General features: G+C 38.9%; 1 pseudogene; it reads right to left on the bottom strand.

Moving 5' to 3' along the window:
- Positions 1-424: 424 nt before the first annotated feature.
- Positions 425-2,485, bottom strand: LOC143389557 (dual specificity protein phosphatase 16 pseudogene; annotated as a pseudogene).
- Positions 2,486-12,028: the final 9,543 nt, after the last annotated feature.

Raw genomic sequence — 12,028 nt, 5'->3', positions numbered from 1 at the left:
TTTAACCATTAGGTTCTGTCCGTAAGAGGTCTACCCACCCGACCCACCAGTGGCTCAGTCTCAGCACTAAGGTGCACTATGGAAGGGACTGGACAAAGACAAATATTTGAGATCTCATTGTAGCACAATGTGAAAATGGTGTGGGATTTTGTCCTCTGACATCAAATAAAGTTGCTTCTGTAGGAGCAATAAATGTGCAATTCACGGAATACAAGTTGGTTCCTCTGGTTAGGGGGATTCTAACATCTGCCCTTCCACTTTTCTTGAGAGAAATATTAGCTCATCTCTCAAATGCAGATGCTAAGAGAACAACTGTGTTTATCCACCTTTTGCTTTTACACCACAGCTCCATTTTCCAAAATATATATGTATGTACATATATATATTTCAGATTTACAGGGAATATTTTTGTGGAAAAAAAAAAAACTCAATAGAAGTCACAAGTGTCTTTCTTCTCAGGAGACCTCAATGATTTCCATGCTGCCTGAAAAGCTAGACTGACTGCCCACTTTCCCCAGCTCTTCCCTCGACCTGTTCTCTGACATGATGCTCTCTCCAAATTCCATTTGGCAGCTTCTACGTTTAAACTGCTTTTCAAAGGGGCTCTCTTCGTGCCAGCTCCGCCGTGAGTCAGCTCTGTCACTTGGCTTCTGCCGTCTGCGCACAGAATAGACTTGGTCACTGCAAGTGGGCAGCTGGCTACAGCTGTAGGCAGAATAACTGGCATTGCCTCCATAGATGGCTGAAGCAGAGTAAAAGTGAGAGGACTCTGTGGCAAAATACCAACTATTGGTTAAGGAGGGGGTAGAGGTCTGGGGAGCCAAGATATCTGAGTGCCAGCCCTTGAGGCCCAGCCCGGCAGTAGACTTGGTGAGGTGTTGCTGGCTGGTGGAAAGGCCGAAGAGGAAGTTGGTATGGTAATTGTCCTCCATACTCCCACTTCGATGCAGTGGAGATAAGAAGGACCTTTGGGTGCTACTGTTGCTGGTTCTTACTGAGTGTAGTCACTTGCTCTCTGAAGGCCTGGTGGTCTGGAGCTTCTTAAGGATGTGGGCTTCCTCCTTATCTGGGCTGGTTTCTGGAGTCTGCTCTGACACTTCCTGAACTGGGGAGAACTGGCATAGCTTGTTGGTCCCATCCAGAGTAGTTGAAGGTTTGTAGTATTCCAAAGCATCTTCTGATGAGGAGAAACCATGTAAGGATGCTGCCATGCTGGCTGAATATGAAACTGATTTAATATCCAGAGAGAAGGAATGCTTGAGCTTATTGCTGTCTTCCAGCTTGTCAGAGGACAGGTGGAGCCCATTGAGTGCCTGTACCAGTGGACTGTCCTCTAACAGTGATGGCTGTAGGCTGGGCGCACTGGCAGGATGCACAGGCCTTTGCCCTGCTGCCTCTGAGGTAGCACAGTCAGCAAAGGGTGGACTGAGGGATGTCTCACTTTTCTGTCCACCCTCCAAGACTGCAGGGACAGGTTCATTTGGCTTTTCCAGGTGCAGCAGCTTGAGTTTGCTCTTTGGCCCTGATGCTCCAGTCTGATTCTTAATCTTCTTTTCATAGTCAAGGAGCTGGCCCAGAAAATTGAAGTTTGGAGATATAGTAGGTCTTTTTTCTTTCACAAATCTGTAAGCCTCATCTAAAGACATGTCCATCCTCTTCATGATGTAGGCGATGGCAATGGTGGCAGATCGAGAGATCCCTGCTAAACAGTGCACTAGGACACATCCATTGGAAGCTTTTGCTTTCTCAATGAAATCCACTGATTTGTCCAACCATGGCAAAATTTTTTCACATAAGCTATCATTGACAGGCACTCGAAGGAAATGAGACTCAGGGATAAAGTCAGGCTTTGGACAGGTATTGCTGGCATTTAACACATAACCAATCCCATTCTGTTGCATCAGCTCCTTGTTGAGGACATCTCGCTGGCAGCCAAGATAAAGATTGGGAAGAATTCGTGTTGGCCCAATGTTGGCAACAGGCAAGCAAGGCTGAGAAATGCAGGTAGGGACAAGAGTGGATTTTCCTTCACAGAGGCCAGGGAAACAACGAGAGAACTCAGCAAACCCACCTGCAAGCAGGTGAACAGAGGTGAAGCTCTTCTCCAGTTTACCCAGAAGTACAGTGAGAAAGCAGTCTGATGATAGAGAAGCAACATCTTGGGAACTCTGATCATAAACTACCACCTTCTGACTGCAATCAATGTCAACCTTACGTTTCGCTGAATGCTGGATAAGTTCTGTAATTAACACTTTGTCCTGTTGCAACCTTCGCTTCATAAGCTTGGAGCAGTTGATATTAATGGCTTCCAAAATGTGGGATGTATTGTATTCTACAAATGGCCGGCTATCAATTAGCAGCACTTTTTCCGTTCCACTTTCCAGCAGAGCCACCAACCTCTCAGTAACAATTTGAGTTCCAATCATCTCATGGGCCATGACAACAATAAGTCTTCTTTTTCCACCTCCTTCTTTAATTTTCCACGATGATGTAATGGTGGTGTGCTCAAAGGCTCAGCCACTCCATTGTACTAAAAATGTATGAGGTCAGGCTGGTGGTGACTGGCAAAAGGAGAGTTAAACCCATTTTCAGCAAGAGCCCTCCAACTGAATGTCTCTTTCTCTTTCCCGTTGATGTGCTCTTGCAAAGGACTCCTTCCACAAAGCAGCCCCTCACATTTGATTCATCGAGAGATGACTGGAATAACCATTCCACAACAAAAGATGCTTTGGGGCAGCCAGTGCATTACATCATTCTTTACCTTTGCTCCCTCGCTCCAACAGCTTTACACTGGACTGACAGCTTCTGGGGCCGCCGACCCCCCCTCCCCCCCCCCCCGACTCCCTCTGAGGGAATCGAAAGTTGTCACGGCGTCTCCCCAGGCCCTCAGCTCCCGGGCTAGCTAGGGGCCGCCGCGGAGCCCGGAGGGCGGCTGCGCTCCCGCTCTCTCTCAGTTTTTTTAATATTGTTTTTCGTCATTTTTTCTCAGCATATTTTCAAGAATGATGTAGTATGTTTTCTCTGTTCATTTAGGAATGATATTTAAAAACATCAAGAATAAATTCATTTATAAAACATTTTGTCGCTATAGATAATCCTATCTATTTTAAAAGAGAATTAGCACGAAATCACTTTTAACATTAGTATGAAACAAACATTGCCAAACCTGTGGTCAATGAAAATATTTTTTAGTCTGATGTTTTGATATTCAATGTATTTCTTTGCCATTTTTCTCACATAGTTTATTAGTGTTAAAATAACTGACTTTGATCATTTTAAAAAGTATCATCCCAAAGCAAACAAAATCAATTTCTTTTCAAAGTTCATGTTTGAAGGAAAATCTACAAAGCATTTCAATGAGCAAACAAGATGTCTTAGGTCAGGTTTCTCAAAAGCCACATTTTGAATTTCAGACTTGCTTGTGGGAAATTTATAGAGGAGTTTCATGAGCTCCATACTTGGCAAGAGAGGATGAGGAACTAGGCAAATTTGAGCAAGGATCCATTTGAATGATAGCCAGGACTGGTCCTATGAGAAGCACTGGGCAAAGGATGATCTACAGAGATGCCCTAAAATGAAGCAAAGTACCTGGACTTTGTACCCCTCACTGACTCATCACTGGATCTGAATTTCTGCCATGGAGAGAGGATAACATTGGATGAGGCATGCTCCTTTTTCTGAGTCAGTTCACCTGGAATACTACTGTCTGGATTGCAGAGAAGTGAGTGCATCTGGCTAGTGTACCATGAAACATGGAATTCCATTATGTTGTGTCACTTAGATCCATTTGTCACATATTATAAATGTGTCTCCTCTAGAAAGAACTCCTCTAGGATTCTAGTTAATCTTCTTTTCTTTTCTTTATTTTATTTTTTTATATGTGTGTGTGTGTGTGTGTGCGTGTGTGTGTGTATGACTTACTTCTTAAGAGTTAGCGAGGTGCTCTATAGACTTCATCACTATAGATGTTTTTACAACTATAGCTGATGCTTATCAGCCCCCTTCTCTCCTATCCCTTCTAGATGCTTCTCACCACCCAATAACTCTAAATGGATTGCCTGGTGGTATGATGCAGACCGTTATTTCTCAGGTTCTGAACCAATGATATTCTCAGATCATGGCTACTGCAGTTATCTATTTAGTGTCAAAATTGGACAAGGAAATAGAAAAATTTGCCTCTCAGAAGTACCTAGGTTCCAAAATATTCTCACTGTTTCTCAGTAGCTCTACTAAATACTAATCATCACGGAAAACTACCCTGCCTGGAGGATGGATCATTTTCTTTCACCTTTCTACAGAAGTCTGAAGTAAACAAAATAGTAGCCACAGTTTAAAACTTTATGGGAATCTTGCTGTGTTGTCTGGTGCCAGAATTCTCCCTCTGGAAAACCAATGCCTGTAAATCCACTAAGAAAAAAGATTAAAAGGAGAGGAAGCATTAAGTGAGTTACTGGGATAATGGAAAGTAGGGTCCTGTATGAAGGATTTTAGACCTTTGGATCTTGCCTTTCTGGCCTCGGCATGGAAATATGTTTCATTTCATGGCAAATGAAATTAAGGTTGTAAACTGGATGGATTAAGAATTACAGTCAGCTAACTATAAAATACATAAATTACCCTTGACAATCACTATGTTGCTCCAAAGTAATAACATAGGACTTTAAAATTGGAAGAGGAAAGTATAATGGTAGATCAGAGAGATACAATTATGGAAGAAAAAAAAAGAAGAAGCTTGATTCTGAAAGGAATATAATATACCATTGCTGCTTTTAAAGAAGGAGTCCAAAGTCAAGAAATATAATTTTCAAGAAGCTGGGAGGGACCCTAAACTAATAGACACAATGGAAAGAGGTTTTACTAATCCTCTAAATAAACAAGGAAATATCATCTCTCTTCAAGGCTTGAAAGAGTCTCTATAAGGGGTCTATAAATACCTTGATCTTGGCTTGGTGAGATCCACTTGATTAATCATTTGAAAGGACTGGCCAGCTGGCTAATTATAGGTAGGTGGAGCATGGTTGGAGAAGTTGGGTCACCAAAGATATGTCCTGGGACATTATATCTCTGCCCCTTGGATCTTTCTTCTCTCTCTCTGCTTCCTGTCTGTCATGAGCTGAGCTTTCCTCTGCTGTATCTTTCTGCCGTGGTGGTCTTCCTCACCTCATCTTCAGAGCATTGGAGTCAGCTGATCATGGACTGAACCACTGAAACCATGAGCCCAAATAAAATTTTTCCTCCTCTAAATTGTTCTCATTAGGTATTTTGGGTAAAATGATACAAAGCTGACCAATACACTCCTCCACAGATCTGTAAGAAAAATTGTTTTTTGCTTTAAACTCTGAGGTTTGTGGTAACTTGTCATGACTGTAGGCATCTAATACTTAGAACTTCTTCAACTTCCACCCTTAACTCCACAGACTCATGCATTTGAAATTTTGGTGACATAGACCATTTAATGACTATTGAATTATGTGACAACCCATGTTGGTGGTGCATTCTATAATGTATATGTTTACTCAGTTTTCAAAACTACTCTGTTAATGCCCCAATACATCAATACAGGAAAACTGAAGACTGAGGATGGCAGATATCAAATGTTCATACCATTACAAGTACTTGCTTTAGTGCCTCCACCATTGTGGATTCTCTCAGCAAGACAATAACAGGTAATGAAAAGATCTTTGTTCATTGCCTGAAACAATAAACAAGCTCACATGACTCTTCTCCGGACCTTTTCCCAATCTTTATTCTAAACGAGTCATTTACTATTTCCCATGAAAACAAGCATATTATAAAATTGAACCAATTCTTTTCCAAAAACAAACAAACAAACAAAAAAGTAGGTTCCTATTTGTGTCACGTAAAGTTCTACTCATCAAGAGGATTTTCTCACTTACTGCCTTTCAGAGCATCTCTGACAGGAGAGTATGACTAGATTGATTAACTTTATATGTTTTCCAGTTTCTTATTCTAGCATCTTCAGACTCCAGTTACATACATACTCTCCTATGTCAGGCCTAGACACATTATTAAGATTAAGTAGCTCCTCACAGTATGGTACCCTTCCTTCCTTAGCAGGTCCAGCACTTCCCTGGCTAAATTATATAGTGACTTGACATTGGCTATTGGAGATGACACAGTGTATCTTAAGAGGAGAGCACTTGGAATCACAAAAGAGGAAGATCTTTGCATTGCCTTTTATTTATTTATTTATTTAGCAGTGCTGAGTATTGATATCAGGGCCTTGTGCATGCTAGGTGAGCAGTCTACCACTAAACTAAGTCCCCAAGCTTTCTGCATTATCTCTAGACAGTAAAGAAACACTGGACTCTGAGAGAAAGGAGTGTGTCACTTCTGCAGGCTAGTAGAATTCAGGGAGCCCTAAGGTGACCTGGATTCAGAGTTTTAATCAAGGTATTGCTTATCTTAATTCTTAACACCACTCTTCTATCCTCTCTCTGGTCATTGATAGCTTTCTGTGGCTTCTGATATCCTTTAAATTTAAACCTCAAACTGATGATGAGTTGTTCTGCTGTTTTACTCAAATAAAGAAAGTTACCAAGGAAACCATGTGTCTTTCACACTTTGCATTAAATATTTTATTAATTGCCCTCTGCCTTTGTCAGTTCTCCAATGTTATTCATTATCTTTGTATTTTTTATGGCAAATTGTTGAACTCAACACCACCATACAATTCTAACAACTTTATACTTCTTAATTTCAGAGAATCTCTCAAATATCTGGGTTATTGCAGCAGCTGGTAAAGCCACATACCCTTCCCACCAACATCTCATCATATTCCATCGCCAGTGAAAACTTTAATTTAACAATAGTACTGTTATAGCACACCAGGTCTAACACTATCCATGGGGACCTCATTGTCTTGACAAGGGCACGATTCTGCTTCATAATTTGATTTTTAGTCTTGCTTCTTTGGATCACTTTTAGTACGAGTTTACCAACTGCCTTAGTATAGATTCCTTAGGGAAATCTGAGGAGGAGATTAGTAAACAAAGATTTGGGGGAAGTACTCCAGAGCAAGGATAGAGAGTCAAGGAAACAGGAAGAAGTTGAATTCTGATGAAATAAATGAACAAAGATCTCAGCCAGTCCCATGGGAGACTCTGAAACTGGGAAGACCTTTGATAGTCCTGAATTATGGCAAAACCCTGACACTTTTTTACAGCAAAGTTGAATAGTCATTGAATGCAAGGTTCTTTTGGGAGAGTGTACAACCTTGAGCAAGGCAATTAGTTCCCTTTAGGCTGAGGTCAAAGTACAGGCAGCAGGTTAACTGTGACTCCTCCACAGTCTACACTCCTGACTGCTAGGGAGGGAGAGTTTTGATAATGAAAGGGGAAAGTCTAAGCCAGAGGAACTTCAGGGACTTTGTTGATCTCCAAAAGTTTAACATAAAATAAAACTTTATCATAATTTTTGAGTTCAGTGCTTTATGGCTTTATTTTGATTTTGTAAATATTTTTGAAAAAATTGACTTCCATATATTTTGAGATGCACTAGAATAATATTAAATTCACACCTTACATGAAGACATCAAGAAAGCAAAATGTTTACTCCAGGTGACTTAAATGCTATTCTTAATAATTAAAACAATGGGTCTCAATTGAATTCAACTAGAAATAATTGGTATAGGTAGACCAAAAGAATATTTAACATAGTGGGTATAAATTATTATCATGTACACAGATTTTTGCTTCGTACACAATAAACCAAAATTAGTAACACAGTTGTATTAAACTTCTTTTTTTAACAATAATATCTTAAATAAGGACACCTAAAATCGTGTTTTTTCGTGGGGTTAAGTATAACCATCAATAGGCAAGAATATTAGTGTAATTGTAAAGTTTCATTGACCTCCAAATTGTCATTTTCCTTTCAATGAACAGTTTAGACTAAATGAGAATATAACTTGTTTGGTGGTATAAACTCTCCATCACTTACATCTCTTGCATCCAAGGTTAATATCATTGGAAAAAATTGTCTGAGAGGCTACACTTTTTAGCTTCATAGCTCTGGGCCTTTCACAATCTTAAATGTAATAAGCTTGGAACTCAAATTTACGAGTGTGTACTTGTGGTGAGGGTCAACAAATACAAGGTTAGAGACAGACAATTAGCCTGAGGAACAAGCATCTAGTGTTCCTTTCTCTTTCCCGTTTTTTTCCTCCTAACAGCTACAATGTCCTTTTCAATCAAATATTAGCCCCAGTAAAATTCACTACTGATAGAAAAAAAAATGTGACAATATACAGGACTTATGATTTTTAATGATTTAATTATTAGTAATTACTAGAATTATTAGAGGAACTATAGAGTTTGTTTTTTTTTTCAATCTTTTAAAATGGACATTTTTCAAGCACCATATCTTTATCATGGTTATTTTTATGGATATAAATTTCTGCTTCTGAGAAGGAAATTTATCTTCTTCATAAACCCATTAAGAAATGTTTAATCTGTAAATTCAAATATAATTAAACTCAGCTTCTGAAATGACTGAGCTGGGATATAGAACTGGAGAGTTTTTATCTCATCAGCCAAGAATATGCATGTTAATAAAGCTTCAAATCTACCGAACCATGCATAACAGAGGATCAAAAAATAGGTGTTGACTCATTAAATGTTTTCATACCACAAAACTGATTTAATGCTTTATTTCTGTGGAATGAGATATTCCACAGAAAGAAATTTCCTATAAACTGTTGTTTACATTTCTGAGTTCCTATTCCTTGTGCTCTTGGTATTTCCAAAGCAGTGATCTTTACTAACTTTTATTATTTTTTTTTCTTTAAATCCATGAATGCTCTAAGTTCGTATTGATATATTTTTAAAAAATATGACACTTTTAAGCAAAAAAATATTTTTTTTTCATTTTTTAGTTGTAGATGTACACAATACATTTATTTATTATTTATTTTCATACAGTGCTGAGGATCAAACCCAGTGCCTCACATGTGCTAGTAAGAAACTGGTGTTACTCCATTTTTGAGAAACCAGCCTCCACCTCAGAGCAAAGCCTGTCTAAGAAAGGGGGTGTGACCCTTGTCCTTGGAAAGACCCACAGAGCACTCCTAGGCATATACCCATCCTGCTGAGTTGTTTGTCTGCAAATAACAGGAGAGATCTGTGGCACCAGGTGTCCCTGACTCAGTCAGGCTAGGTGAGGACCCATGGCAACCCCCTAGCAGCACCAATCAGCTTGAGACAGGGAAAGTACCTGGGATGCCAGCTGACCCCCCCAGGAGTTTATGGTGGTTGATAACATGTTGGGAAACTATGTAGTTCAGCACGTAGGCTCCTCATGGCTTAATCCAATCAGTTCAAACAAATCCTCCTCTTGTACTAACCAATCACCCTTACCCAACTTGTTCCTGCCAGTGAATGTGCTAATCAATGTTAAGAGTTGTTGTTTGATTTTCCCTAGGTGTGTGATGATTTGCTAAGAGATGCTCTGATGTAAGTAAAAAGTCCCTGCCTTCCCCAAAGATTGTATAAAACTGCTGCAAACCCTGGGCTCGGGCCTCTCAGCATCATCAGTTGCTGTGTGTGCAGAGGACCAAGCTAGCTGGCAATAAATGCCTCTTTGCTGCTTACATTGATCTTGCTCTCTGGTAGTCTTTTGGGGGTCCCGAACTGGAGCATATCACTAGGCAAGTGCTCTACTGCTGAGCCACAACCCCAGCCCTTATTTTTTTGACTTTTGCCTCCTTCCATCTCAAGGACATTCCCTTCCCTTTGCTATAAGTTAAAATCATAGATTTCACAAGTTGGCATTAACTTTCAAAACCAATCTTTTAAAAACTCTAAATCCCAGAAGCCAAGGGAAATTAACGTTTTCACTAGATTTTTTCTGAGTGTGATGTATACCATTCCAGCTAAAGTTTTAATTAATAGTTACATTTTACGTTGCTATGAATGAAGGTGCACTGGAAACAAACAGAGATAAATGTTGTCTAAGGCATTATGAGTAGAATATGATCTAGACCTATGTTGGATTTATATCTACTCTTTCATTCCCTCCTTCACCATGCTTTTAGAGTAAATGAATTACTCATCACTAAAGGTTTTTTAGTTATAAGTAATAGCTTATAAGTATAACTTGTAAGTGATAACTCTCCGTTGCTCTTGAAAGACAGGCCAAAGTCTCCAACAGATCCTCAGATCTCTGCATGGTTGGGTCCCCCCTTCCTTGCATTTCCACCAAAAACAGGTCATGTTTCCTCTTCCCAGGTTTTTTGTGCAACGTGTTCTCTCTTCTTGGAAGAATTTCTAACCCCTTCTCTGCTTGCTTTCAACTTCCTGCTTCCCCACTCACTAAAGCAGCTTACTCTTTCTGATGTCTTAGTCCATTCCCTAGGGTTGTTTTTCTGATTTCCTTTTTCGATTATCTGAAATTACCTTTCACATTCCTGCTAAACTCTTTCAATGTACCTGTGTAAGTAGATATGAAAAATATTCAGTATTTAAGCCAGACATGGTGATACACAAAGGTAATCCCAGTGACTCAGGAGACTTAGGTTAGAGGATCGGAAGTTCAAGGCTGACATGGGCAACTTAGTTAGACTTTGTCTCAAAATAATAAATAAAAAGATCGGTGGATGTAGCTCAGTGATAAAATGCCCTGAGTTTAATCCCCAATACAAAAAAATATATATAATATTCAAAATTAATTTTGACTTCTTTTTTCTTCACTAAACACATAGTTCCTAAAAATAACCCAGTCTGTTTTGTTTTTGTTCTAGCGTCTAGTAAAATTCTTCACATATAAACTTAATTCACAATATTAACCTAATGAAGAGAACAAATAATTTGTTAAGCTCTTTGGGTGTATTTCTTCAAAAGTAGTTCTAAGACCTGTGTTTTGGGGAAGTCCTGTGATGTATGGAGTCATTGCACCTGAGTTGAGCAAGCTTCTCTCCTTCAGTTTTCTGAGTAACTAGAAGTTTCTAGCATATAAAGGAGTTGCAAGTATAAAGTCAGTTAATATGTGTGAAGTATTTGAACAATGCCTGACTCAGAGCAAACAAAAATATTAGTTATTAATATTAAAATCCCTCTGTGTGCATGGGTAATCTGTTCTACACAGTCATAGTCTTAGTAATATTTTATAATATTTATTTTTCAAAGACTTTAGTTATACTATACCAAGTTTATCCATGTGTGAGAGTTGTAGAAGGTAGATTCTCTACTAATTAAGAATAAATCTTACATAATTTCTGTTAATTTAAGTTTTCAAAGTAGAAAAATAAATAGTCAAGAAACAATAGGAAGGTTTTTTGCATCATTTTCTCAGAATGAACACTGTTCCAGGCTGGTCTTTTGACATGAAGCCCTAAGTCACAGGCTGATGCCCATTATTATTATTATTGTTATTTTTTGGTGTGATGCTGGCAATTGAAACCAGAGCCTTATGCATGGGAGGCAAGTACTCTACCAACTGAGCAATATCTCCAGCCCTGATGCCCACTTTTCACAACACAGAATGGCAGTAGATAATCCAAACAAAAGTCCCAATAGCTACTCAGAAAATATGTTAGGCATGGAGCACCTAGAAGTTAAAGAATTAGGGAGATAAAAACAGAAAAAAACTCAGAAGACATTAGTTTAGATTGTTGAAGGGAAGCTTCTGTTGTTATTGGAAAGGTGTTTTTGGCTTTCTGTAAAGTGGATTTACAGATTCATTTAAATTCCGGATGCAGAGTGAAAGAAGAACTCTCTTTACTACTACTACTACTCATAATAATAGTAATGAATGTTTGGAACAATTAATAATTCATTGAAAATAAAGCTATGTGATTTCAAAATAATTAGATAATGGACATGGTAATAGCAGATAATATTGGAATCTATTCTTTCCCCCTGAATACCTATCCAAACAATAATCACCTAGGTAGATTTATTAAAAAATTGGGGGCAACAAGACTTCTATCTGAATTACACTTTTTGAAAAGCATACTCATTTGGTTGATTCAAAGCAATTTCAAGACAATTTAGGTGAACTGGTGAACCCA

The sequence above is a fragment of the Callospermophilus lateralis genome, unplaced genomic scaffold, assembly GCF_048772815.1.
Source record: "Callospermophilus lateralis isolate mCalLat2 unplaced genomic scaffold, mCalLat2.hap1 Scaffold_63, whole genome shotgun sequence".
NCBI lineage: Eukaryota > Metazoa > Chordata > Mammalia > Rodentia > Sciuridae > Callospermophilus > Callospermophilus lateralis.
This window is presented reverse-complemented; position numbering and strand designations above follow the sequence as displayed.